The sequence below is a fragment of the Heterocephalus glaber genome, unplaced genomic scaffold, assembly GCF_053883595.1.
Source record: "Heterocephalus glaber isolate CG9 unplaced genomic scaffold, H.glaber_assembly_v1.0 deba00001613, whole genome shotgun sequence".
NCBI classification, from domain to species: Eukaryota; Metazoa; Chordata; class Mammalia; order Rodentia; family Bathyergidae; genus Heterocephalus; species Heterocephalus glaber.
This window is the reverse complement of record NW_028258384.1, coordinates 37,223,291-37,249,853: the sequence shown is the minus strand read 5'-3', so window position 1 is coordinate 37,249,853 and position 26,563 is coordinate 37,223,291. Positions and strand designations below refer to the sequence as shown.

Sequence of the window (26,563 nt, the reverse complement as noted above, 5' to 3'; positions counted from 1 at the left end):
TTGAGCCCATGTCAGATGTTTTCAGCTGATTCCAGCAAAGCAGCATCTCATGCAATCCACACAAACTCTGCACTTGCCATGCCAAATGCTTTGGCTTTGCCAGTTAGCTACAAGCAGCCCTTAAGCTGAACATGTTCTTTGGCCTTGAAGCTGTTCTTAATGGAGAATCCCCAGCTGCTAGCTCAGGATCTGGAAGGATAAGCCTGGGACAGCCCTCGGCTGGCATGCAACCAGCTGAATCTCACGTAGCCCCCCAACTGCTCCACGTATGCTGACTGGACATATAGGAGAATGGCCTGCTTTCCCCAGCAGCTAAATAAAATGTCACAGAAACAACCCTGTTGTCACAATTTACAGATTTGGCTGTCCAGTTGATGACGCAGAATCACAGAGAGGCTAAGTGGGTCATCCACCGTGATCTGATGCATGCTGAGAGTTGGCAAGGGGCTGCAGGCCTCCTCATCCTCCAGCCAGCCCTCTTCCCCTGTGTTCTCTGCTGTCTCTGGGCATAGCACTGTGCCAAGCAGTTCTCAAGGTAGGATAGGCCAAAGGGAGGATGAGGAGAGAAGAGGGGTGATTCCCAGAAGAACACCTCTTTTCAAAAATAGCATGATTTGGCCATTGTTTTTAATGAGGCAGAGAAAACTTTAGAAGTATGATTGGTGTTACGGCTTGTGTCTAGCTGTCCCCCCAAAGCCTCATGCAGTCTTTTTTGGAGGTGCCTGAATCTGGAATGTGTGATGCTGGGACTAGGTGTGTGTGATTACTCAACCACTGCACGTGAGTGATTGGTTTGGCACCGCCTTAATCCCAGTAGTCTGGATGGGATAAAAGGGGCAGGAGACACTATTAAGGTCCCTTGTTGCTTTTGCTACTTCTGCCATCATGAACTATTGCCCCTCTGCCACTCTGCCTTGGAGCTAACCGATTATAGACTGAAACCCCTACAAACTGTAAGCCAAATAAACCTTTTCCCCTTTAACTTTTGATGTTGAGTATTTTGTCTCAGCAACGAGAGAAAAGTAACTAACACAGTTGGTGATATGTAAAAGAATGTAGACCTTGGGAGCAAAAGAAGGAGGGGATTTAAGCCTGGTTTCTGCGCTTTATAGCTTCAAGACCTTGGGCCTACTTGCATGTAAAATGCAGAAAAATAATAATAGTATCCACCCCATACAGTTGTAGGATCAAGGATGAAGATAAAGCACCTGGTATATAGTAATTGCTCAATAAAATTATAATGATCAATGGATGCTTGATGTATGCTAGGCACTGGGAAAAGCACTTTATATGTCTTACATCATTTATCCCTCATAACAACCATAAGTAAGGACTGCTATTAGCTCCCTGTATAGGTAACAAAATTTAGGCTCATAGAAGGCAGCTGGCCCAAGATGACCCAGAAAATTAGGGATGATACAAATATTTGAACACAGACATTTGGATTTCACAAACATCTTTCATCTTAAATTCTCTACTGCCTCCCTGTTTTCTTTTTTCTTTCTTTCTTTCTTTTTTTTTTTTTTTCTTTTTTTTTGCATCTCACAGGTATATTACTCATGACACAGAGTAAACACTACTTATGCAGGTGTACTGTGATGTTCTGTGCTCCCTTCTGACACAGCTTGCTTAAATTTACAGGCAGACTGATGTTTTGCCTCATGTGTACTCAAGAGAGCTGGTTAATGATGACCTTGAGCAGGTGCAGGACATGAACATTTTAAAGCTTTACTTCTTTTATGCACTTCTGATTTTATAAACAATGAAGCTCATCAACCCCATTCCTACCCAAATCTCCTGGTAACTTGGGTATAGTATGGCTTCATGGGGACCCAGACATTTTTAATTAAGCTTTGATGCATCTTGGCAGGATCAACCGTCTAGGCCACACCGGATCCCAGCACACACTCTAGAAGGTCACCAAGTTACCTCCTTGTTTTCATAGGAGTTGAAGTCTCTGCTGGGAGGCAAGTTCAAGAATCAAGGGGCAACGTGTGAATGGTGCAAACTTGATTTTAATCCAGAAAGCAAGGCATGTTTGAGGACATGCCCCTTAAAGGAGTTTCAAAGGGAAGACAAAAGGCCAGGCCCTTGACTCTGTTGTTCATATCTCTAGCCATATGCTTCCTACTCTATCTCCAACGGCAGCTTACGCACTCAACCTCATATCTACACATACTATCAAATCTATATTGATGCCTCCTTAATGCTTCCCAGCTTTTTTAAATTTCATGGCACACATAGAAAAGTACATTTTCAAGGCTCAAGGGTCTTTATTGCTTCAGGTCGTGCCCAGCCTCTCTGAGGGCTGAAGTGACCAATATCTTGGTATATCAGTTGAATCACCTTGTTGTACACCACGGGTAACATCCATATCCTCCAGACAATGACGTAGCTATAAGTTTCAAATCCAACACAGACTCGATTCTTATGTTTCACTGTTTCTTTTGAAAGGATCAATATACGATTTTAGCTTATTAATTTGTGGCAGAGAGTTGAACACTTAAATCTTTCACTACATTTGGGTTTGGAACCCATTTTTTTCCATGTACATTTGAAGCTGATAGATGAATAATTCCCTACTACTTAATGAGACACTGTCATTTTTAGACATTTTATTTTAAATGTCTAATCAATATGAATTCATTTGTCATCCTTTCCTACAAGCATGGATCATAATAAACTCATCCGTGATTCATGTGAATGTAAAATATACTCTCATGAGAATTTTATTTTAATTCAATATTATGAGGTCTTTCTAAATAAAACATTATGTTTTCTGTTTTAAACAGAGAATTCATTAGTAACTGCTCATCTGAGGAGAAGCATAATAATTCTCATATTTTTTTCAGTTTTTCACAATATCATGGGTAAAAGTTAACCCTGCCTGAATAATATCAAAAATGTGAATGAGGCCTGGGATTTAGCTCAGTGGTTCCGCTGCCTGCCTCGAAAGCACAAGGTCCTGAGTTTGATCCCCGGTACCAAAAAAAAATGTGGATGAATCAAAAAGAGGTAGTCGGTAATTTTCACTGACTGGTCTGTTTGTCCAAGTACTACTTGCCAACATCCAAGTGTTTGACATAGGAAGGTAGATGGTATTTCCTTTTCATCCACATATTATGGCTTTATGTAGATGGTTTCTCAAATAAAGAAAAAAATTTGGATGCCTATTTTATGAGGGAATATATGGCATCAAATCATATATTTAAAGTGGAAGTAGAGTGACAAAGGAAAAATTATGGCAGAAGATATTCCTCATCATAATTCCACAACTTTCAAGGAGATGTAGCCTGAGCAAAAGCCATAGGTAGGAGTTTGCAAGATTTTTACATTAAAGCAGTACCAGGAGGCTGCAGTGATGATACAGAAAATTGTAGTTACTGTAAAAATCATAGAAAAGGGAAGGAGAAATCATCAGTAGAGCAGCACTTATCAGAAAGCTGTTCAGTCTAAGTCAGCACATAATTAATCCATGATCCCCATAAGCTGATATAGTACATCTGAACATGATGACTAGGGAAACAATGGTTTCCCCATGAATTCAGCAGGCCAGAGCCCATGTGGCAGTCACATGTGCTCTTAATACACTATGCAATTGTAGCTCTGAATTGAGACAGTCACAGCCTCGGTATGAATGTGGAGAAAATCAAACAAGAGGATTTTGCTGTATAAAAGCAAACCCAGAAAAGCTCAGTAGACACATTGAAAAGCAGCCCAGAAGCCCAGAGCTTTCAGCATACCTTTTAAAATTGGAGATCAATAGAAAATAACCCAAAATTGTAGGAGGAAGGAAATAGGCAGAGAGAAAGGGCTTCAAAATGATTCTCTCCATTCCCCATCCCAAAGTAAACCAGGCTTCTTTTGAAGTTGAGGCTACTCTGAGTAACTATTATTCCTGTTGACAAAAAGTGGGTATGAGAGAGCAACTACTTGCTCTTCACTTTTAAGGCTGACTCAAGAGTAAATAACTTTCAACAGTCAGAAATCAGAAAGGCATACTCTAGAAGCTTTTTTCTTGAAAGTCCTTATGATCAAAAGCAATTTCATTTTCTTGATAACGTTATTTGACTGTATTAATCAGTTCCTTGGCTAGAGTGATCAGATAATTTCTCTAGCCTGTCTCAACCCCTCTTGAAGCAAGATATGATCTAAGAACTCAATATTGCTCTTTTTATTTCGCTATATGACAGAAAGTATGACTTTTATTTAGCTCAGTGATTTGTGGGTCTACAGCGATGGGAATCCTCTGTGTCCTTAGGCATGTTCAGTTCACATAGATTCAAGATATACCTGAGATCTTATTTCAGATTAAAAAGCTATGTCTGAGTCACTACTAATCAAATACTTTAGTTAAAAGCAGTGCTGATGGTCTCATAGGCATTCTTGTTATGTACATGCACTAACTCCCCATGAGGAATGTAACCATTATGTACTGCAAACGTGTACTAATAAAAAAATTAATAAAATGAAAAACAAAAAATTTAAATCCAAACTACAAAATAAAAATATATATTCAGAGTTATAAGAATACAGATGGGATGGATCCCATCCTTGGGAGGGATCCACCTTGGGATAGTTTGACTATTGAATTTTTCAACTTTGCAATGGTTCAAAAGTGATACAAGTTCAATAAAATCATACTTCAGATTTTGAGTTTTGATATTTTTATGGGCTAATTATATCAAGTATGATACTCTCTCACAATGTTGGGAGCCCCAGCTCACAGTGAGCCTCCTGGTTTTGAGGAAAAAAACCCTGTAGAATCTTCAGCATAATATGTTGTTAAGCTACAGTGCCCAGTAGGTTGGCTGTATTCAATGCATTTTTTACTTATATTTTCAACTTACAATGGGTTTAATGTACTGTAACTCCATTGTATATTAAGCAACATTTGTATTTATGTTCCTTGTGGGGATTTAGTAAGAATGAATTTAAATCTTAAATCCCATTGGTTTCTTTTCAAACAACTGTTTAATGCATGCATGTATATTTTTGATATATCAATGTCAATATTTTGTGGTATCTTGACCAGTACCACTTATAGTGCTTCTCCATTGGTTCAAGTTTGTATTTTATTCAAGTACAAAAAGACAACTAATGATTAATTGGGATATAAACAACCTTCCAAAGTCTGTGGTAAACAAACAAGATGACTCAGTGCCCATGGTGAAACAAAACTTTCTCTGAGAGCCAGGAATCAAATAAACACAGGATGTGTCTATGCTTTCTAGCCGGTTCTTTCCAGTTGAAATCATGGTTTGCAATAACTTGATAGTCTGATCTTCTTTCCTCCCTTCATTCCTTTCTTCCTCTTTTCCTTCTTTTTAAACTCTCAACATAAGGCATCTTATCTTTCTGACGAAAGAGTAAATATTCCCGAGGGCATGTTGAATTCTGGATTTTTTTAAAAACTAGTTTTGTGTTTTGTTTTTGTTTTTTCTTTTTGGCTGGGCCTCTGTTTGCAAAGGAATGGTAAGTTTCAGTCACATTCATGTTCATGGGAGTAAGACAGTTTATGACAGAACTAAGTGGCAGAAACAGGACAAAATGCCAGAATTTTTGACTCCAAGTCCAGTGTTTATTACACCGTTACAAGCAGGTTTGTTCACTGATAAGATGTTTTGGCATTCTGTATGTAAACCTAAGCCTTGTTCTACAGAAAACTAACCAAGTGTTAATAAGGGATCCTTGGTCCACTAAGTCTAAATATTCTGATAAATAAATAAAATACTACATATTCTATCTTTTCTTGGAGATTTACAGTGTATTATTAGCATTTTAAAGGCTCAGAGCAGTCTTATAATAACTGTGTTCAATTTATTTAACTCAAAATGTTCCGATGCCTTTAACTATAGATCCTATTTTATCCGACCGAATGCCTATTAACATCTTTAGAGATCTATAGTGCATAATTTGGGAAACACTAGTAAAATGAATCAGTAACATATAAATCAAAGTGTATTTACTACACTCTGGACACTCTTTAAGGAGGTCTGATACCCCTGGTACTGGAAACCACCCCTTCTGGTTTCCTGGCCCGTCCATTCTCTCCCCACTGCATATAACATGCACTTTCCCCATGTTCTTTTTAAATTTCAGTTGCTAACATTGCTTCAGACTTCACTAATTAACAACTCTTCAGATGAATATCTTGTTAAACTAAGGTAATTGTTCTTTAGGTGTGATGCATAAACATCACCTTAGAACCTGTTAGAAATGCAAATTCTTGGGCTCAGCTCACTTCAGATATGATGGATCAAAAACTCTGGGGTGGGGTGTAGCCTTCTGTGTTTTAGCAAGAGCTCCTTGGGTTCTGATCTGAAAATCACTGATCTTCTAAGGCAAAGCTTGAAATCACTTTCCCTACACCTGCCATTACTTCATTTTTTCTCTTATCATTCAAAACAACCAGGACAAATGAAGGACATGTGCCTGCAAACTAGCCATCCTCCAGATAAAAGTGGGTTCCTTTAGCAAAGAAGTTATTCATTCTTTCCTTCAATATATTTAACTTAGGATGAAAATCTGTGCATAAAATGTGTAGAAATTATCCTTTAATCAGCCTATCCACTCCAAGAAGTTTGTCCAACCAAGTCATTTCCTAAAGGAACCAAGCATATTTGTCTCTGAACAATAAACACCTTTTAGCATCGGTATTTGTAAAGAAGGTTACAGAGTGAGTTCTTCACAATACCATAAATGCATAAGCCAACAAATATCTTCTGAGTACTAATGCAGTGTAAAGAACCATGCTCTATGCAATGGGCTTTCAAAGAAGCGCTTGATGTGGGCTGCACTCTGGGATGTTATAGTGTCATTGAGAGTGATAACTACCATATAAATAATCGTCTAACCACACTAGCAGTTATAAGGAAGTTCCAGAGTAAAGCTACCAAATAATAATGCATGTAGAGTGGAAAGATATACTGATCACTGAGTTAAGAAGCATAAAATGTACATTTTAGTCAAAAAGTTAAATAGCCCTGTGATCTTGGGTAAGTCACGATGCCTATGGGGTTTAGGTGATATTGTTATAATTAAAGGTAATCTTACCAGATATGCCCAAGGGCAGGGAATAAAAATCAATCCACTCTTGAAGTTGTTTGTTTATTTGCGTAAGACCTATGATTCTAGAAAGTCTCAAATTCTTAAGTCTAAAGGTGCAAGGAGAGGTGAAATTGGCCATAGTTGTAGAAAGCCCATGCTTCAATGCAGGGTTGCCAGTCTTCTAATTTTTTTAGAGAAACTGGAAACAAATATTTCATATAAAACTTGCCCATTTAGTTTTTTTCAGCTAATTCTAATTTTTCAATTAGGCCAAACTAAGTACAGTATGTCTGTGAAGCAGATGTGGCTGATTATATTGCTAATTGGTAACCTCTGGACTAGACAGAGGTCACAAGTCTTCAGAGGAAAAGTGGGAATAGGACTATGGGGATTTCTGTAGAGGTTGAAATGAAATGGTGGCATCTATTTAAGCATTAAGATGCCTCACCTCAAAGTCAATATTTTTTCTTTCCAAACCTTATTTAGTATTACACAGTCATGGCTACAGTCAATTACAAACGGCTTAGTTCCCTCCTCCTTACAGCTTTCGTTGACCACCCTAGCCCCAAGTGCTCCCTCCCTCCTTTGAGTTGCCATAGAAATTATTTTCCATGCAATTCATTTGGCAATTAATCACATAGTGCCTCATGTCATCTTCTCTATTGTGGTCTTGAACTGCTATTTAAACATGTTATAATTATTTAAGTTTCCACATGTCTTCATCTTCTCTTCCTTCTGAGTTAGTAAGTTTTTTGAGGATAGAGCCCAGATCTTACTCCCTGAAGTACCTGGCACAGAGTAGAAGCTTGATCTACTTTGAATTTAATTTTAAAGGAGAGCAGTAGAGGAGGGTAGTGTACTAAGTGTATCTCTTAACTGATTTTAGATCTCATCCTTTCCAACACAGTCTGTTCTCTTTATCACATGTGAACTTGTAAATTTCTGTTTAATAATAACAGCCCCAAGAGCGTGAAAAGACAATACACAGAATGATATAAAATATTCATGAACACATATCTGACAAAGGACTTGTATCCAAGATGTACAAAGAATTATTATAGCTTAATGATGAAAAAACAAATAATTCAATTTAAAAATGGGCAAAGGATTTAAATAGACATTTCTCCAAAGAAGACATAAGAATAATTCATAAGTACATGTAAAATATACTCAGCATCACTAGCCATCAGGAAAATACAAATCAAAACCAAAACAAGATCCTACTTCACAGCCTCTAGAATGGCTAAAATAAAAAACAACAATAAAATAAAATAACAAATATTGAGGAAAACATGGAAAAATAAGAACCTTCATTCCCACTGCTGGCAGGAGTTTAAAATGGTGCAGCCTCTTTGGAAAACACTTTGGTAGTTCTTCAAACCATTAAACACAGAGTTACCATATGACCCAAAAGTTCTACTTCTGGGTATACACTCAAGAGAATTGAAAACATAACTCCACACAAAACTTGTAAATGAATGTTCACAGTAATTATTCATCATAGCCAAAAATGGAAACAACCCAAATATCCATCAACTTATGAATGGATAAACAAAATCTTATATATCCATATAGTTCAGCCATACAAAGTTTTGAGACATGCTACAACATGGATAAACATTAGAACTGTTATATGAAGTGAGAGAAACTAGTCACAAGAGACTACCTCTTGTTGTATAAGCCCATTTAATATAAAATATGTAGAAGAGGAAACTACAGAGATAGAAAATAAGTTAGAAGTTACCTGAGAATGGCAGGGTCTGGGGAACTGTAGGGATGGGTTGGCCACCAGTGGGTACAAGGTTCCTTTTTGGAGTGATGAAAGTGTTCAAAAATTATATTGTGGTGATGGATGCACAAATCTATAAATATATTAATATCACTTGATTGTACACTTTTAAATGATATATCTTATGATTTTATAGTATGCAATTTATGTAACAATAAAGCTGTTAAATAAAAAATAATAGGGTACTATACTCATCTGTGAGTTAATCCCCTGAGGATTTAGGAAATGAGACCTGGTCAGCAGTTATGGGTCAGTGGGGCCATGAAGGGTGCATTCTTGTCCACAGCTCTTTTCTTCTCTCTCTACTTCCTGGCTGCCATGAGTTGAGCAGCCTTCCTCCGTCATGCCCTTGCACTATGTCATTTCTGTCTTAGAGCCAGCCAACAGTGGACTGAACCCTCTGAAACTTCTCCTCCTCTAAGTTGCAGGTGTTGAGTATTTTGTCCCAATGACAGAAAAGTGATTAATACACTAGGAAATGGAGAAGTGGGGTCTGAAGGATGTACTCTTTGGAAAGGTGATGGGCCATGGTGGGAAAGAAGACTGTAATGGGCAAGCCTCCTTGAAGGAAGAGCCTCATGTACTCAATTGAGAGAAAGACAGATAACCTACCATCTCAGTTAGGTTGGGTAAAAGAATAAGTTACTCAACAAACACTTTCCATGTACACACAGTCTGAGAATAAGGATGGTTCTAGGATCAAGAAGAATAAAAAGCTATTATTTGAGTTGTTTTAAGAGTTTTTCATCCTAGACATAGCTCCTCAGTTATCCTTTCATCCATGGGTCTGGAGAAATTGCAGGTTTCTTTACCACTAAATTGTATAAAATGGAGGGAGTTCCACCATGTCCTATATGCAATGGGCAACCAAAGAAGGTTTATTATAAGCAGGAGAATATTAGGAGGCTTGATCTTGAGGCAGATTGAAGCCTGAATGAGAGGGAGGAAGAGATTAACTAAAGATGAGAAGCCTTGTCCAAGTGAGAAAGGATATAGAATTTAATCAACATAGTGGCCCTATTCAGTGGGAGTAAGGAGGACCTCTCTCAGGAGATGCTTCTGTTGTAGACTCATAAGAACTTGTTGACAAATTAAATGTAGAAGAAGAAGGGGAAAGAAGGAGAGATAGCCAACTATTTTTGGCAAACTAATTCTACTTTTGATGTAAACATCTAGTGAGCTTGCTGAGACTGATGGAGTTGGTACATCAAAACTATCTATGGGTTATACCTTCCCTTTCTATTTCCTGTTCTGTTTCTCTTTCCTTTCTATTTTTCTTTATTTAGTCTAACTCTCAATTCTATGACTCTCTATTGCCACCTTTCTAGTTTTCCTCTTGCTTTTATAAAAAAGGAACCAAAAATCTGAAAGTGCCATTTCTACAACTTCATATCAGTCTCCCAGATCCTGGCTGCCTTTGTTTCTTGTTATTAATGGTGATGTTTTGGTTACTGGTTGTTTTCTTCTTCTTTGTAATTGGGACATTGCTTATTCATATTCTATTCAATAAAGTTCATCATGACCCATTGTGCTCTTTCTTCCCAGACTTGCACATCATTATCTTGTGTTTGTGTGCAGTTTGTTTCATCTATGATTGTTCCACATGGCCTTCTGAATTTTCACTGAAGTATTTGAAAACAAAGAATTCTGACCAAAGTGTAGGCTTGGAGTGAATAAAAGATTCTTAGTAAGAATTAAAAAAAAATAATATCAACAGCATAGAGGAACTATGGATTCAGACCTGAGTCGGATTAATCTTCCTAAAGTACACTCCGATTATGTTTTTGTCCTACTCTAAAATATTTTATTGCTCCCTTAAGCCAATGGAAAGAAGCTCACATTTCTAAACCTTGTATGTTCTGCCCCAATACAATTTTCCAAACTTAGTTCTTACTTCTCTCTTATAAGTAGTTGCACTTGCCTGTACCTTTATTCATATTATCCATTCTATATTTCCACCCTGCTTTATTCTCATGTGTTGAAATGCCAACTGATCTTTTATACCTAAGAAAGTTGATGTGATAATGAATCAAACCTGGTCTTCAAGCTCCAATTTACTTTTACTGACTGAGAAATCTTGGCCAAGTCATTTCTTTTTGCTGAGACTCAGTTTCTTCATCTGTAAATGAAGAGAACAATCTCTTCTCAAAGTTGTAATGGAAAAGAAATTATAATAATATATACAGATACATCTATGTGGTGCCATTGCATGGTAGATGCTCAATAAATTATTGAAAGGATAAATTTCAGGGAGTTGCAAACCACCCAAAAGTCATCCATGCTTTTCAAATTACAAATACCGCAATTTTAATTCCTCAGTCCTGCGAAGTATATCTAATGAAAAATAATAATCTCTGCTCTCACATTTAACATTTCTTTCCTTGTCCTTCAAGAATATATTTATTGTGTATGCATATTTGAAAAAAAATATGTGTATGGGGAGATAGGGATTTACTTCAGTGACTACATTTTAGAAAGAGTTGAGAAAACAAAACTTGTTTTCAAAATAAGTGCAGTCATATGCCTGGAAGTAGAATTACTCTGAGGAAGTCCCAGAGTGAACCTAGAGGAGAAAAAGAAGACTGCGCAAAAAGCCATAAGGAACTGACTGCAATGTTCTCTAGTTGTGAAGTCTCAACTCATCACTGATGAAAGAACTTCTTGAAATGAAGATGACAGCCTGACAGAAGACTTCTGCGACTTACAATTTAAAATAAGACTAAAAGTATAGCTGAAAGCTTTATCCTTTATCCCTTTTTCCTATCCCTCATGAAGAAAGAATTAATATCAGATGAAAATCAGAATCTCACCAAGGTATTTACTAAGAAGATAGGTCAAGTAAAGGCTCTCCCTAAAAGCTGTCATAGAGATGGAAAGCAATCAAGAATGGAACTCTAGAGAGCAATTCAAAAGTACAGTGGAAAGGAGATGGGAGTGGTATGATACACAGTATCATGAAAGAGCAAGCCTATTCTTAAGAAAAAACCAGGGGATGGCCTCCAAACTCCATATGAGTAGTGAGAAAAATGATGGAAACAAAGAACCAGAGTTGGTAGGATCCATGGAGAAGTTGTGCTTGCACTTGGGAAAAGGTCCATGTTCTACCATATTGACAGAACCAGCGATGGGGAACTCTAAAGGAACAATTTAAATATGCCTTCTCAAGTAATATTTCACAGGAAAGAATTACACAGCTCCCAGAGCACAACCAATTGGTACTGTTATGATTTAGATCTTAAATGTCCCCCCAAAAGTCTAGTGTTTGGAGGTAGGGCCTAGCAGGATGGGGCAGGTAACCAGGCATGTGACCTGGAAGGGTGTATTCTTGTCTCTGGTTCCTCCTCTCTCTTTCTTGGCTTCCTGGTTGTCATAAGTTGAGTACCTTTCCACCACCATTCCCCTCTACCATGTCATTTCTGCCTTGGATGCAACCAACGATTGATTGAATCTCCTGAAATGTGAGCCAAAGTAAACCTTTCCTCCTTTAAGTTGTGGATATCAGGTGTTTTGTCCTGGCAATGGGAAGGTGACATACAGTATGGTTCAGGAACCCCTGCAGATCTGTGAAATTAAAACTATTTACAAAAGAAATACTAAGACCTGTTTTGCTTATTTCACTCTCATCCTCCTATACATGTACAGTGGAATTTTTCAGAGGTTGCATGAGATATGATACTGTAACAGATTGAATGCAAAAGTAGATATGAAAATCCAACTATCTTCTCTTACTTCAGATACTAAAGACACTTGCAAAAAATAGAGAACACTGCTATCCCTCCCACAACATTTAGGAGGAGGTGAAAATACAATTATTTTCACTAAAACTGATTATTATTAACATATATAATGGGTTTAATATTATTTTAATATATTAATAAATATTTTCACATCTCAGTTTTAATTTCTAATAAGGTAAATATTGACAGATATAAGTTCCAGATACAAACATTTTTAATCATTTAACAATCTGAGGCTAAAACATTTGAGAACCTGTGATACACCAAATACCTGAAAGGCATTTATCACAGTGTTCTGGAACACATTAAGCAATAAATGTACATTATTATTATTATTATACATATAATCATAATAGGCACCAAATGAGTGCCATAAAAGAAATGTTGACTTCTGTGGAAATTCACAGAAAATAAAGTTCACATCTAGCTGAAGGATCCTGGAAAGGCTTTATGCTTTTGGTAACATTTGTCATGGGCATCAAAGAATGAATAAGATAGTAAACAGAGAACTCCGAGGAGGGCAGTTGATTCCAGGAAGAAAGAAACACTGAAGCAAAAAAGTATACAGTTTCTTTTGGAAATAAAGAATGGACAAGTTTGGCTGAAGCCAAAACCATGTTGCAGACTGGTAATGGGAGAGGAGGATGGAAGGAGATTGGTGAGCATATGTATAACCGTGGAGAGCACTGGATGCTAGGATGCAGAATTTGTGCATTACTCATTAGAAAAGGGGGAGCCATTAAAGGACTTTAGTCAGAAGCTGTAGCCTAGCAAGATGACTGATAACTGTGATTGGTATAGTTTGGAGACAGGAGAATGGATATAGTGTGACTGGTTAGGAGGCTATAGCAGCAATCTAGGAAGGGAAAGAAAAGCTGAATGATAGTGACCCTGCGGGTAGAGAGGAAGAGAGATGTGAAAGAAAATGAACATCTATTAAAATAAGTAATTATGCAATGAACTTCCAGGACCTACTCTATTTCTCTCTCCAACCTTAACCCTGCCACCACCACTACCAAAGATAGATTAAAATGGAAATACTTCACACTTATGCCCCATAGCTGAATCTTGCAGACCAAAAAATTGTGCAGAATAAATATGCAAGATGTCAAGATGAATATACATAAGGAAATCAGGGTCCCAAAGAAAAGGACAAAAGTGGAGAGGTGTTAGAAGTGATCATAAATGTTAAAATTTAAACTCCCTATACAAATAAAAAAATGTGCAGATGTATGGCTTATGAAACCTAGTGGAAAGAGAGGTTATGAGATGAGTCCAAGGCCAAATCAAAAGGTTTTTTTCAAACATGAGCAAAAGAAATGTTGCACCCATCCTGAATAAGGAAATATGCACCATGTGGAGTAAGAGGGTGGGGGGATTAGGACATTATAGTTTCAGACTTTTTGCCCACTTAATTAATGGTTTGATTTGTGTGTGTGTTTATTATTATTAAAAGAGAAAAAAGAAGTCAAGCTATTCAGTGATTTACTGCAATGTTCCCTTAGTTCTCAATACCATTCTTTGCGTGCTGCTTAAAGGACAATGAAGTTCCTAGAAAACTTGTGGGTATCTGTGTCCTATGCAGGCCATTTCACAGAATTGTAAAGAGGTAGAACAGGGGTCTTGCAGACAAAGGTGTTAAGGTTGTTGCTATTCCGAGGGGCCAACACATATAAATTTGCTGGGTAAGAGTGAGTTTTATTTTTAGTTCTGATCCTGTGAAAAGTCAGTGTAGGAAAACATTCCTCTGTAGAATTTCAAGACTGGACTTAAAGAGTTACCTCCTGTGAAGGAATGTCTTCAGGACTAGGCAAAAACTTTGTGAGCTCCATTCTCTTCAAAGGTTCGTTATTGTTATTATGTACAGTGATTTTCCTTTCACCCTCAGCTAACCACCACTACCATGTTGTGATTTGGAGAACTAGTGTGTGAAGGGGTTTCTGTGTCCCCTTCATAGTTCTGGCACACTTAGCTACTGGGCCATACCTGTGATTTAAATGTGGATTATCTCCTATGAAACTCATGCTGAAATTTGATTGCTATTGTGGCAGTGTTTGGAAGTGTCATGGGGAAGAGTGTCCTCATGAATGGCTTAATGCCTTTTTCTTTGGTGTGGGTTAGCCATCATGAATGTCTGGACTCCCTTTCTCCCTTCTGCACATGCCCACTTCCTCTTCTACTTTCTGTCATGCTAAGGAGCATAAACTCTTTGCCTGATGCCAAACAGATACCAGCCCTGTGCTCTTGGACTCCCCAGCCACCAGAACCATAAGGCAAAATAAACCTGTTTTCTTTATAATAACCCACTCTCATGTCTTAGAACAACACAGAGTAGGACAGCCAGTAAGGACTCAAGAAGAAGCAAATGACATAAAACCGGTATCATAGCCTCTCCTCTGCCAATATTTTTTAAACAATCAATGGTGAACATTTATTAAGGGCTTACCAGCTACCAGATCCACTTGACTTGCATTATCTCACTGAAACCTTCACCCCAACCCTGTAAGGCAACCCTATGATCCTATTCTAAATGGGAGAACAGTCTCAGACAAGTTTATGTGATTTGTTCAAAGGCACACAGCTAGATAGTGTGAGAGGCAGGATTTGAATCCACACCTATCTGATTCTTTCCATTATGCCTCACTGACACTAGCAGAGTTGATTTGTTGTTTTTTCCTCAATGTTTGTGCTGTCTCACAGGCAGAGCATATTTTCAGTGCCCCACTGATTGTAGAAACTTTGGTCCCTGAGTTCTCCTGCAGAATTCTTTCTTACCTGAAAGACTCTGAGGTGTCCTATCAGCCACCTGGGAGCTCCCTTAGCCCCTTTGGGTAAGTAGAATACAACTGTAAAATCTCACATTAAGGCCATCTGGCCCTATGTGTCACTTCCTGTTGCCTCCTGTCTCTAACATCCCTGTCTGGAGGCTGGATAACTTCTACTTGAAGACTTCTAGTTAGGCTGTTGCCATGGGCATAAGTCCATTTGATTTTGTACTGGATCCTGCAGATTATGTAGTACTGTAATGATGTTTCCAGTGATGAGAAACTCATTAGCTCAGGAAGCAGCCCATTCCATCTTTATATTGCTTTGTCTCTTAGCAAGAGCATCCTTACGCTGTGAAGAAATTTGTTTATCTGCAATTTCTTTCTACTGGCTTCAGAGAAAAACTGATTGGAATACAATTTCTAACTCTGAAATCTCCTCAACATGGTTTTCAGCAAGTTAATTAACTTCTCTGAACCTCAATGTTCTTATTTCCAAAATGGAAATTCTATTACTTTCTTTCTAGGATTTTTCAAAGGAAAGAGAAACTTAACATATTGTATGTATAATTATAATCATTGTTACCCCTAATATAAGCACAGTGAGCACAAGACAGAACAAATCCTGATATACTTCTTTCTTCATTTGAAGTGTCTTATATTTTCACTATGCTTACTTTGTATGCTAAGAAAACTTGAAATCACTGTCCCACTTACCATTTCATCCTTAATGTACTACAAATATCCTTTTAATTTAATTGAAAAGTAATTCTCACTAGTAGATGTAATATTTTACCATAAGATTTCTTAATGTTTTAATTTCCTGTAATACTTCCCCCATCTATGATCTCATTTGAAGCTTAAAAATAACTCTCTGAGGCAGGCAGAACATTCATTCATTCACCTATTCAACTAATATTTACTGAACTTTTACTATATGCTAAGACCTATACTTGGGGTTAAGAATACAGTAATGAACAAAGCAGACTTGGTCACAATCCTCTAAAGCTTATTTTCTAGCATTTTTGCAGATGAAGAAAGTAACTTCTATGTTGAAGTAAATAGCACAAAATCTTATGGTTAGTAGGAGGTAGAACTAGAACTAGAACTAAGGTTCGCTGATGCTTATTCCAGTATACATTCCATTCTCATTCTCTTTTGCTACCCTGCATCCACAATTATCCCTTCTTATACTTCTCACTTATGTATAAAGCATCTTGAATTTGCTAGAACACTATTCTGCCATATTCCACTTTAGCCTTGCCATTCTAGTCCTATTACATATAGTCAGGTGATTCAATGTCAACACATCAGTGTCCCTGGGCTACTTGCTGAGCTGTACTATGTGTCTGTATAACCTGTCTACCAACCGAGAAGCAAGAAGAAGAGGGGCTTGCATTATATTTCACCCAGTCTTCCTGCTCCTTCTTGGGCAACTTTGTCTTTCTTTGGCTAGCCAGATAATATAATTTCCTTTTTAAGAGGCTAAAGAGGCTCCCAACTGCCTATGTATAATATCAAATCTAACACTGCTTGGCTTTTTTAGTCCTTCTATAATCAGATTTCACCCTGCCCTTGAATCGATCTCATTACTCCTCCACCTTCCACATATTTACTCCAAGCTCCTTTCCTATTCTTTGACCTGTTCATGCACATTATTGCTCTTCTTAACTCAATACCACAAACATAGAAACTCTCCTTAAAAATAAAAACCATTCAGTCTAATTCTTACTTCCTTTAAGAAATGTTCTCTATTAACTCCAGCTCTCAATGATCTCATCATTATTTGCATTGTTCTATATTTATCTATTTTTTTAATTTAATTGTCCAAGAACATGCTAAAGAAGATCTCATTTGACAGTCCTTTATTTGAAAAAGTCCTGTGGATTTTAATTGGCTTCATGCTCAATATGAATCAATAGTGTCAGTGCAGTTGCAAATATAAATAAGTAGAGCATGCAGTCACAAGCTGTACTAACAAAAATACATGCCCAGATTGAAATAAATACTATGGGACTTCTTAATTCACTCAATCTTTTATTTAAAACATAGTCACTTTTTAATATACATATCCCTTGTTCCAGAAATTTCACTTTTTAGGAATCTATCCTAAAGAAATATTTTGCATCATTGTTTATCTCTGGTAGGCTTCAAGATTTCCCCTTTATCTTTGAGGTTCGGCATTTTCACTAAGAAGCAGGGTATCAGTTTATCTTTATTTTTTCTGCTTAGGACTAAGTAATAGTTCTAACCTGAGTATTCATGTTTTATTCAGTTCTGGAAAAGTCTCAGCCAATTCTCTCTGAACATTACCTCTTCCTATGTTTTCCTTCCTGAACTCATATTAGATATATATGAAGCTTATCTGTGTCTCCTTTTTTTTTTTTTTTTTTTGTTTTTAGTACCTGGGATCAAACTCAGGACCTTGCACTTGTGAGGCAGGCAGTAGAACCACTGAGCTAAATCCCTGGCCCCTGTGTCTTCTTTTTCACATTTAGTTTTTTACGATGTTGTGCTACACTCTGTGTTCATCTCAGCTCCATTTTTTATTTTGCTCATTCTGTCTTCACTCACGCCATTTTGAAGTTTAACCTGTCAATTGATTTTTTTAAACATTTCCCAAAAAATTGGAAGTAAGGTCTTCCAATGCTCATCTTATATTTTCTATATTCTTCATTTCAGGAATATGCCTTTATTAGACACATACATGTTTTAGTTATTATGTTCTCTTTTAAACCTTTAACATCAGTAGACATCCAATATTTTAATTGCCATATTATCTGTAGTTTCTTGGAACTGAATTCCTTTTTTTTACATACTGGCTAATTCTTATTCCATTGGGTTTCCTCATGTGCCATATCAAATCTGTAGGATTTGCCTTCTGTTAGAACCTTTATGAGAGAATTGAACTCCAAGTTGTAGAGGTGGCTCTATGCACAGTTGTTCATTTATCTTTGTCAGAGTTCTGCTGTGTTCCAAGTTCTAGGCCAGTTTTGATGTTCAAGTTCTCAGTTCACAGTTTCTGCATTATTTGAATAGTATTAATTCGAGTCTCATACTATTGTACACCTCAAGTTTAGAGTTTTAAATTTTCTTATGAGTTTATTTCCACCCATCTTAGGACAGATGGCCTAATCCCATTGGTAGAGAAGGAGTGTAGCATATTTTATAAGAGCATGGACACTTAAGTTGGGACATCTAGGTCTTAATCCTACATCTTCCACTTTCTACCTTTGTGACCTCAAGCAAGTTACTCAAAAATTTTAATTTCTATTTGTAAAACGAGCTTTTCAACAACAATAATTTAATGAGACCCTGTATCAAAATTAAATACCTAAATAAATTAACAAAAAAGAAAATTAAATAAATACACATAAAACATGTAAATTAGTACTTGGCACATAGTAAGCACTAAACAAGATTTCTTATTTTGTCCATGGCTATTTGGCATATCTGGTGTCAATTAATATATAAAGAAGCTCTTTTCTACTGCTTGGTGTACAGGAAGCACAACTCTATCTAAATTCCAAGCCTACAAAGGACTTAAAACCTCAACCTCTCAGGTATAACTTCAATTCATGCTCACTGCTGTGATTGTGATGTTTCCTTTGTTTCTGGAACTTGGATGTTTTTCTTTCTTGCTTCTTCAGTTATTTTTTTTCAATATTTTTGTGGTTACATTTAATCTACTATGTCTATGTTTTAAGATGCATTGCTTATAATGATAAGAAATATCAGATAATGTGACTGTCCAATAATAGGAGCAGTGACTTTTAAAGTAAATTATGATGCATTCATCAAATGAAATACCATGTAGCAGTAAAATATAATGAAGAATGCTGTATACCTATATGAACTGATATAGGAAGATAAATATGTTGTTAAGTAAAAAAGTAAGAAGGAGAAAATATGTTTTTATTTTGTTTTTATATAAATTTGTACCTTTATGTACATAGAAAAAGGTACTAAAAGAACACAAACCTCAATCTAGTACCATGGTTACCTCTAGCACAGATATGAGGAATAGTTTCACTTTTATTTTATCTTATTCCCTTCAGTTTTAATTTTAAAAGATAATATACAGGCTGTCCTTCTGAAAATCACATAAATCAAAATAAACAGAAAAACAAATACTTCTCATCTTTGATTTCCCATCCCCTGAACAATTTACCAAGCATCTAATTATCCAGGGCCTGAGAAAATAATGATGAATAGCTTCATCCCTTGCCATAAGAAGTTCAAGATCTGAACACAGAGTACTGTGAGAAATGTTCTCAAGGAGGTGGGGAAATATTTAACTTTCTCAGAGGGAAAGACACTCAGAGAAGCTTCACAGGGGAGCTGGGCCCTGAACAATGTAAAATACACCAAGTAGACAAAGGAAAGGGAAGGCATTCTAGCAGAGATTTATAAGAGACCCACTCAAGAGGGTAAATGAGGGGAGTTTAATGAAGAGACTGTTTAAAACAGTGTGAATACAATTAAGGGAAGCCAAAAATGAAGAAAAACATTCAAAATGAGCAGTTACCAAGACCCAGAGAGAGTGGCCATAACTATGGAAGATAGCTACAAGAAGACTGTGGACTGTGGCAGATCTTTCTAGAACACAGCCAAGCCGCAAACATTACACAAAGAAGTAGACAGGGGAATAAACATTCAGATTTTGATCTGTCTCTGATCTGCCATTGTTATGGCTTATTTCTAGCTGTTCCCCCAAAGCCTCATGCAGTCATAGGTGGGCATTTTCAGAGGCGGCTGGATCTAGGGTGTGTGAATATGGGTTAAGGTTGTGTGATAACTAAATTAGTCCACTGATCAGTTTACCATAGTTCTGGTTGTGGATAATGGGAAGGCCTACCTTGGGCGTGGGTGGCACCAACGAGTAGGCTTGTAGCCTGGATAGAATATAAAGGAAGAGAAGAGGGAAAACAGGCTTGCTGTTTCCTACCTGCCACACCATGAACTGTTTCTCCTTTGCCATGCTCCTCTGCCATGCCACTCTGCCTTAGAGCCAGCCGACTACAGACTGAAACCTCTACAAACTATGAGCTAAAATAAACCTTTCTTACATGAACTTGTGGGTGCTGGGTATTTGTCCCAGCATCAAGGAAGTAACAAAGACAACCATCCCCTGCTATGTCTTCAGTTGTCCATATCCAACAATATTTTAGAAGAGAAGGAAGCTAATCAATAGAGTCTATTAAGTTTAGGCTCTGGAAAACAGGAAAGAGATGGGTAGAAAATGGGTATGTAAAAGGTATATGAGAAGTGGGCCGGGGTTTGGCTCAGTAGTTCTGCCGCCTGCCTTGCAAGTGCAGGGTCCTGAGTTCGATCCCTGGTGCCAAAACAAAACAAAACAAAAAAGGTATATGAGAAGCCTCTGTACATTCCTCTTAATTTTCCCGTGAAAGCAGAACTATACTAAAACATAAAGTCTATGGGGGGGGGGGGTACCGGGGATCAAACTCAGGACCTTGCACTTACAAGGCAGGTGGGGAGCCACTGAGCTAAATCCCAGACCCTAAAGTCTATTTTTTGTGTATATGGTACTAGGAGTAGAACTCACCACTTTACACATGCTAAGCAAGCACTCTACCACTGAGCCATATACCCAGCCCAAAAATCTTAAAAAGTATATATGAGGGAGATATTTAAAATGGTGAAGTAAAGACTGTCAGTGAAATACAGCTTCTCCAGGACCTGAAAGCCAGACACCTAGAAAACAACAATTTGATTTAAAAAAAAAGTAGTCACACAATATTTGTATCTATATTATAATTATAGATCTCTGGCCGGGGATTTAGCTCAGTGGTTTTGCCGCCTGCTGCGCAAGCACAAGGACCTGAGTTCGATCCCCGGTACCAAAAAAAAAATAATAATTATAGATCTCTTTTCTCTTATTAAGGATGGTACAGCTGTAGCTTTTCCTGGTTCTTATGGTATGGCAATATTGAGTTTATCTTTGAATCTTTTATTAATGTTGATTTCATTGCTATTGCCAGGATGGCATAGTTGTTGCTATTAGTTGGTTTTTACTGAAGCTTATATCTGCTTTGAATTTGTGTCACTGACAATACTATCATTCATTTATAGAGAACTGGATGCTAGGCCAATTTCTCTCCCCTCCTCAAATTAATGAAGTAGGTTGGACTTTGGGAGAGAGACAAAGGTCTACAGTTAGCTATGCCCAGAGTGCATCAATGGAAAGCAGATACTAACTAAAGGGATCTCCATATTGGCAACAAAGTCTTTCTACCATTATTGACCTGCAACCTTCAGCATGTGTGCACACATACACACACACACAAGCAATAGAAATGGGAGCAATGAGACAAAAAAATGCCTGCAAACTCCCACAACTGATGCATGGGGCATCAATAGGGAGGAGATCTAAAAGTAAACAGGTTGCCGGGGATTTAGCTCAGTGGCTCCTCGCCTGCCTCGAAAGCACAAGATCCTGATGTCAATTCCCAGTACAAAAAAAAAAAAGTAAGCAGCTGAATTTTACAAAATGATGAAAGAGGAGGAAAAAAAAGACAGATCAATAAGGTTCTCAGTGAACTAAGAGATGATATAACTAAACAGATAAGGGACTTAATAAAACAATCAGTGAGCTTACAGAAGATGCTAATAAAAAAACTAGCTGAGCTAAACAAAATGATTCAATACATGAATAACTAGGTTAGCAAAGAATTAGAACACATGAAAAGGTTCTGAACAGTAATCAAGGAGATAAAAAATTTCTATTGAAATATGGGCAGAAGTGACCAGTGTAAAGACAGAATGTCAAAACTGAAAGATAGAGCTGATGCAGGTGAACATATAGTCAGAGATACCTTAAAAACAAGAAAACATGGAAAATGGATCAAACAACTGCTAGATGACACAAAGACTAAGATTAAATAAAATTAGGAAAACAATCAGAAGAAAGCACAAATGACATAAAAAAACCTGTTTACAGAAATAATAACACAAAACTTTCCAAGTATGGGGAAAGAATTTAACATACAGATAAACAATGAATATAAAACTGCAAATATCTATGATCAGAAAAAAACTTCTGACACATCATAGTCAAAATCTCAGAAGTCCAACCCAAGGACAGAATCTTAATGAAGAGCAACAAATCACCTGAAAAGGTTAACCCATTAGAATTACAGGAGACTTCTCAATACAAACCTTAAAGGCAAGGAGAGTTTGGAATGAAGTGTTTCAAGCCCTAAAAGAAAAAACTTCACACCCAGACTGACAGAGACTGCAAAACTATCTTTCAAAATTTATGGATAAATATGGTCCTTCCATGACAAAGAGCACCATAAGAAGTTCATGACAACCAAATGAGAACTCCAAAAAATTCTCAAGGATATTCTAGAAGAATATAATGAATCCTACAATTGAAAAAAAGTTCTAATGTAATGAATACACCAGGTAGAAGGAGAAGTTAAGCAGAGCGGATAAAAGAATCAGCAACAGGAAAATAATTCAATGACAGAAATAAGTCAATGCTTTTCAGTAGTAACTCTCAATGTGAATGATCTGAACTCCCCAGTCAAAAGACACAAATTGGCAGAATGGATCAAAAAGTAAAACCCAACAGTATATATACAAAAAACATATTGTATCTAAAAAAAAATTCATAGAGTAAAAATCCAAGGATGGAAAACAATATTCCTTACAGCTGAAACCAAAAACAAGGAGGAAAAGCTATGTTATTTTCAGACAAAATGAATTTCAAGTAAAACTGATCAGGAGACGCAAAGAAGGTCACTACATATTAGTTAAGGGAGAATTCAATAGGAAGTAATAGCAATTATAAATATATATGTACTGAACACTGGTGCACCCAACATCATAAAAAAACTACTGGATATAAAAGATCAGATAAACATCGACACAATAATGCTAGGGAACCTCAATACCCCACTTTGACAAATAGACACATGAACTAGACAAAAAAATCAACAAAGAAATATTAGAGTTGAACCACACCTTCAAGCAAGTGAGCTTAATAGATATTTACAGAGTATCCCACACAATGACAATATACATTCTTCTCAGCAACACATGGAACTTTTTCCAAAATTGACTACATTCTAGCCAATAAAGCATGCTTTAGTAAATGTGAAACAACTGAAATTATCCCATGCATATTATCAGATCATAGTGCAATGGAACTAAAAATCAATAGCAAAAGAAACCACAGAAACTGTACAAACACATAGAAATTTTAAAATACACTCTTAAATAATCAATAGGTCACAAAATTGATCAAGGAAAAAATTAGACAGTTCCTAGAATCAAATGATAATGCCAGTACAATACACCAGAACCTATGGGACACAAGGAAAGCAATTTAAAGAGGGAAATTTATAGCTGTGAACCCCCACATCAGAAAAACAAACAACACAAATAACCTAATCATGCATCTCAAGGTCCTAGAAAAAAGAACAATCCAAATCCAAAGCCAATACAAGGAAAGAAATTATAAAGATCAGACCAGAAATTAATGAAAATGAGACTAAAACTATAAAGAATCAATGAATCAAATATCTGGTTCTTTGAAAGAATAAACAAAATAGACAAATCCTTACCCAAACTTACCAAGGAAGAAAGAAAAGACCAAGATAAATGCATTAGAAATGGAAAAGATGAAGTCACAAAAGACACTGTAGGAATCTAGAAGATTATTAGCAACTGCTTCAAAAACCTGTACTCCAATAAATTGGAGAATCCAGGAGAATTGGATACATTCTTAGATAAATATGAATTACCAAATCTGAATCAAGAAGACATAAAACTCTGAATAATCTAATAACAGGCAATGAAATAGAAGCAGTAATAAAAAAATCTACCAATTAAGAAAAGCCCAGGATCAAATGAAGTCACCCCAGAATTCTACAAGAACTTCAGGGAAAATGTAATGCCAAAGCCCCTTAAACTCTCATGAAATTGAAAGAGAAAGAGTACTCCCAAAGTCATTCCTGGAAGCTAGCATTATCTTGATTCAAAAACCAAAGAAGGACCCAACTTAAAAAAGGAAATTAATGACCAATCTCTAATAAACATAGGGGATAGGGGTATAGCTCAGTGGTAAGGTGCTTACTTAGCATGCATAAGATCCTGGATTCTACCAGCACCTCAAAAAAAGGAATGATCAACAATGTCAAGTGTTGCTATTGTTTCAAATAAAATGAGAACAGGAAAAAGACAATTGGATTTAACACAAAGAAGTTATTGTTGACCTTGATATGTATCATTTTGGTGAAGCGATGATGGCAAAAGTCTGCTTGGAGAGGGTTCAAGAAAGAATGAGAGAAGAGAAATTGGAACTAAGGAGCAGAGACAAAGTTTTGTAGAGATTTGCTCCAAGGAGAGAAATTGGTCTGTAATTTGGGTGAAGAATGAGTTTGTTTGTTTGTTTATTTGTTTGTTTCAACATTGGAGATGTTGATTTGGCGAGAGAAAAATTGCTGATATTATAAGAGAGGAAAATGACTAGAGCAATGGCATTGATTAGACAGAAAGGAGCAAGATCTAGCACACAAGTGAAGGGACCAGGACAGTGACAAGGAAGGAAGAGTATATAGACACAGACACAAGTAGGTTGTAGATATGATGGTGGGAATTGTTTTCTGGCTGCTCATGTTTTCTCAGTGAAATAGGAACCAAGATAAGTAGCTGAGAGGGAGAGCCAGAGATGAGGTTTTGGAAATTTGACTATATGGAAGTAAAACAGCCAGCCAAAACTGTTAGGAAAAAAGGATGAAAGAAATGTAGTGAAATTGGAGGGTAACACTGAGGGTCTGCTTGAAGATAGCGGTAGTGAATTTAATGTGAGATTTGTTAGAAAGGTTTTAAGAATTTATCCAAACTCATTCAGCTTCTGGGATGGGTTTGGAACAGACAGAGTTAGATTTCACCAGGATTTGATTTCTATCATTCCAATATAATAATGAAGGCAGAGGAAAGTGAGAGAGGCTCAGGTGAATGTGAAAAAAAAGTGACTATAATGATGAATATAGGATCTAAACTGTGCAAAGAAGAAAATGAGGATACTAGGGGGCTGAGGGGCAGTACTCTACAATTTGGCACATAATTTTTGTTGTTAAGTTTTGTCATGTAAGGGCTGGAAAGCATTCTTTTTTTAGCAGATAAGTAGTTGCTAGTCATCTTAAAACAATGTTCTCATAATTGTGTTTCTCAAAACCACTAATGTCTCATCACCATCCACATGAATGTAGTAGAAACAGTTTTTTTAAGTCTAATGTACTCCATCTACCTCTTGGTGATGCACATTATCTGTTAATACATTAAAGACTTCAAATATTCTTGCAGCTGGGAAATCACATTGACTAATCCAGTGGGTTGTACAATCACTTGTTTACAGGGCTCTTTTTATGTAATTCAAGGTGCATCCCAGGAACAAGTATTCCATGGAGCACATTTTGAGAAATACTAACTTGGGAGTCATGTGAGGTATTTGAAGGTGAGTTTTAGGACAAAAATTTTCCTGGGTCAGAGTCACTGTAGCTTTTCTCCAAGGCAATATGTGTGGCAGGAACACACACCCTCCTCAGATCACCTCACTGTTCCACAGCTGAGCTAGCCCACAGACATTTAGATTTTCTTTAATTCCCCTAATGCCAAATAAACCCAATATTGCCAATAGGGCTGATTCCCTATTCTTGATTTAGCTGCTGCACTCTGATCTTCTTTTCAATAATTCAAAAGACATTTTAATAGTGCACTGGAAACAGCATGACCATTTATTAACCACCTCCTTGAACCAGGCACCATGCCTGGCATTTTGCATATATTATTTCACTCTTTACAGCAATACTAGAAAAAAGGTACATGTTGTTATAAAAATTCGGGAAGATTACCAGCAATCAGTCTTTTTCAGAAACTTGTTGCCTGGAAGAAGGGAAATAGGTTTAGCTTGTAACAAGCAATGTGTTTGTCACAAACAGATGTGAAGCCCTAGGAACATTCACAGAATCTGAATGTCAGAGCCGAAAGGGACCTTAGAGAGCAATTTATTATGGAGAGGCTATTGTGTTCCTCTCGGAAGTTACTGTGTGAATTGTCTCAGGAGAGTGGGATTAAGAAATCTTGCAATAACCGCCTTTGCTTTGATTTCAATCAAACCATATAAAATGATACTGTCACATGAACTAAAGCCTACAGCTCATCCTGCAAGAATGCAATACTGTAATTGGTTA

At 36.9% G+C, this 26,563-nt stretch overlaps 1 pseudogene; it reads right to left on the bottom strand.

Annotated features, from left to right (window-relative positions):
* Nucleotides 1–257: 257 nt before the first annotated feature.
* Nucleotides 258–1,862, bottom strand: LOC101715526 (ATP synthase F(0) complex subunit j, mitochondrial pseudogene; annotated as a pseudogene).
* Nucleotides 1,863–26,563: the final 24,701 nt, after the last annotated feature.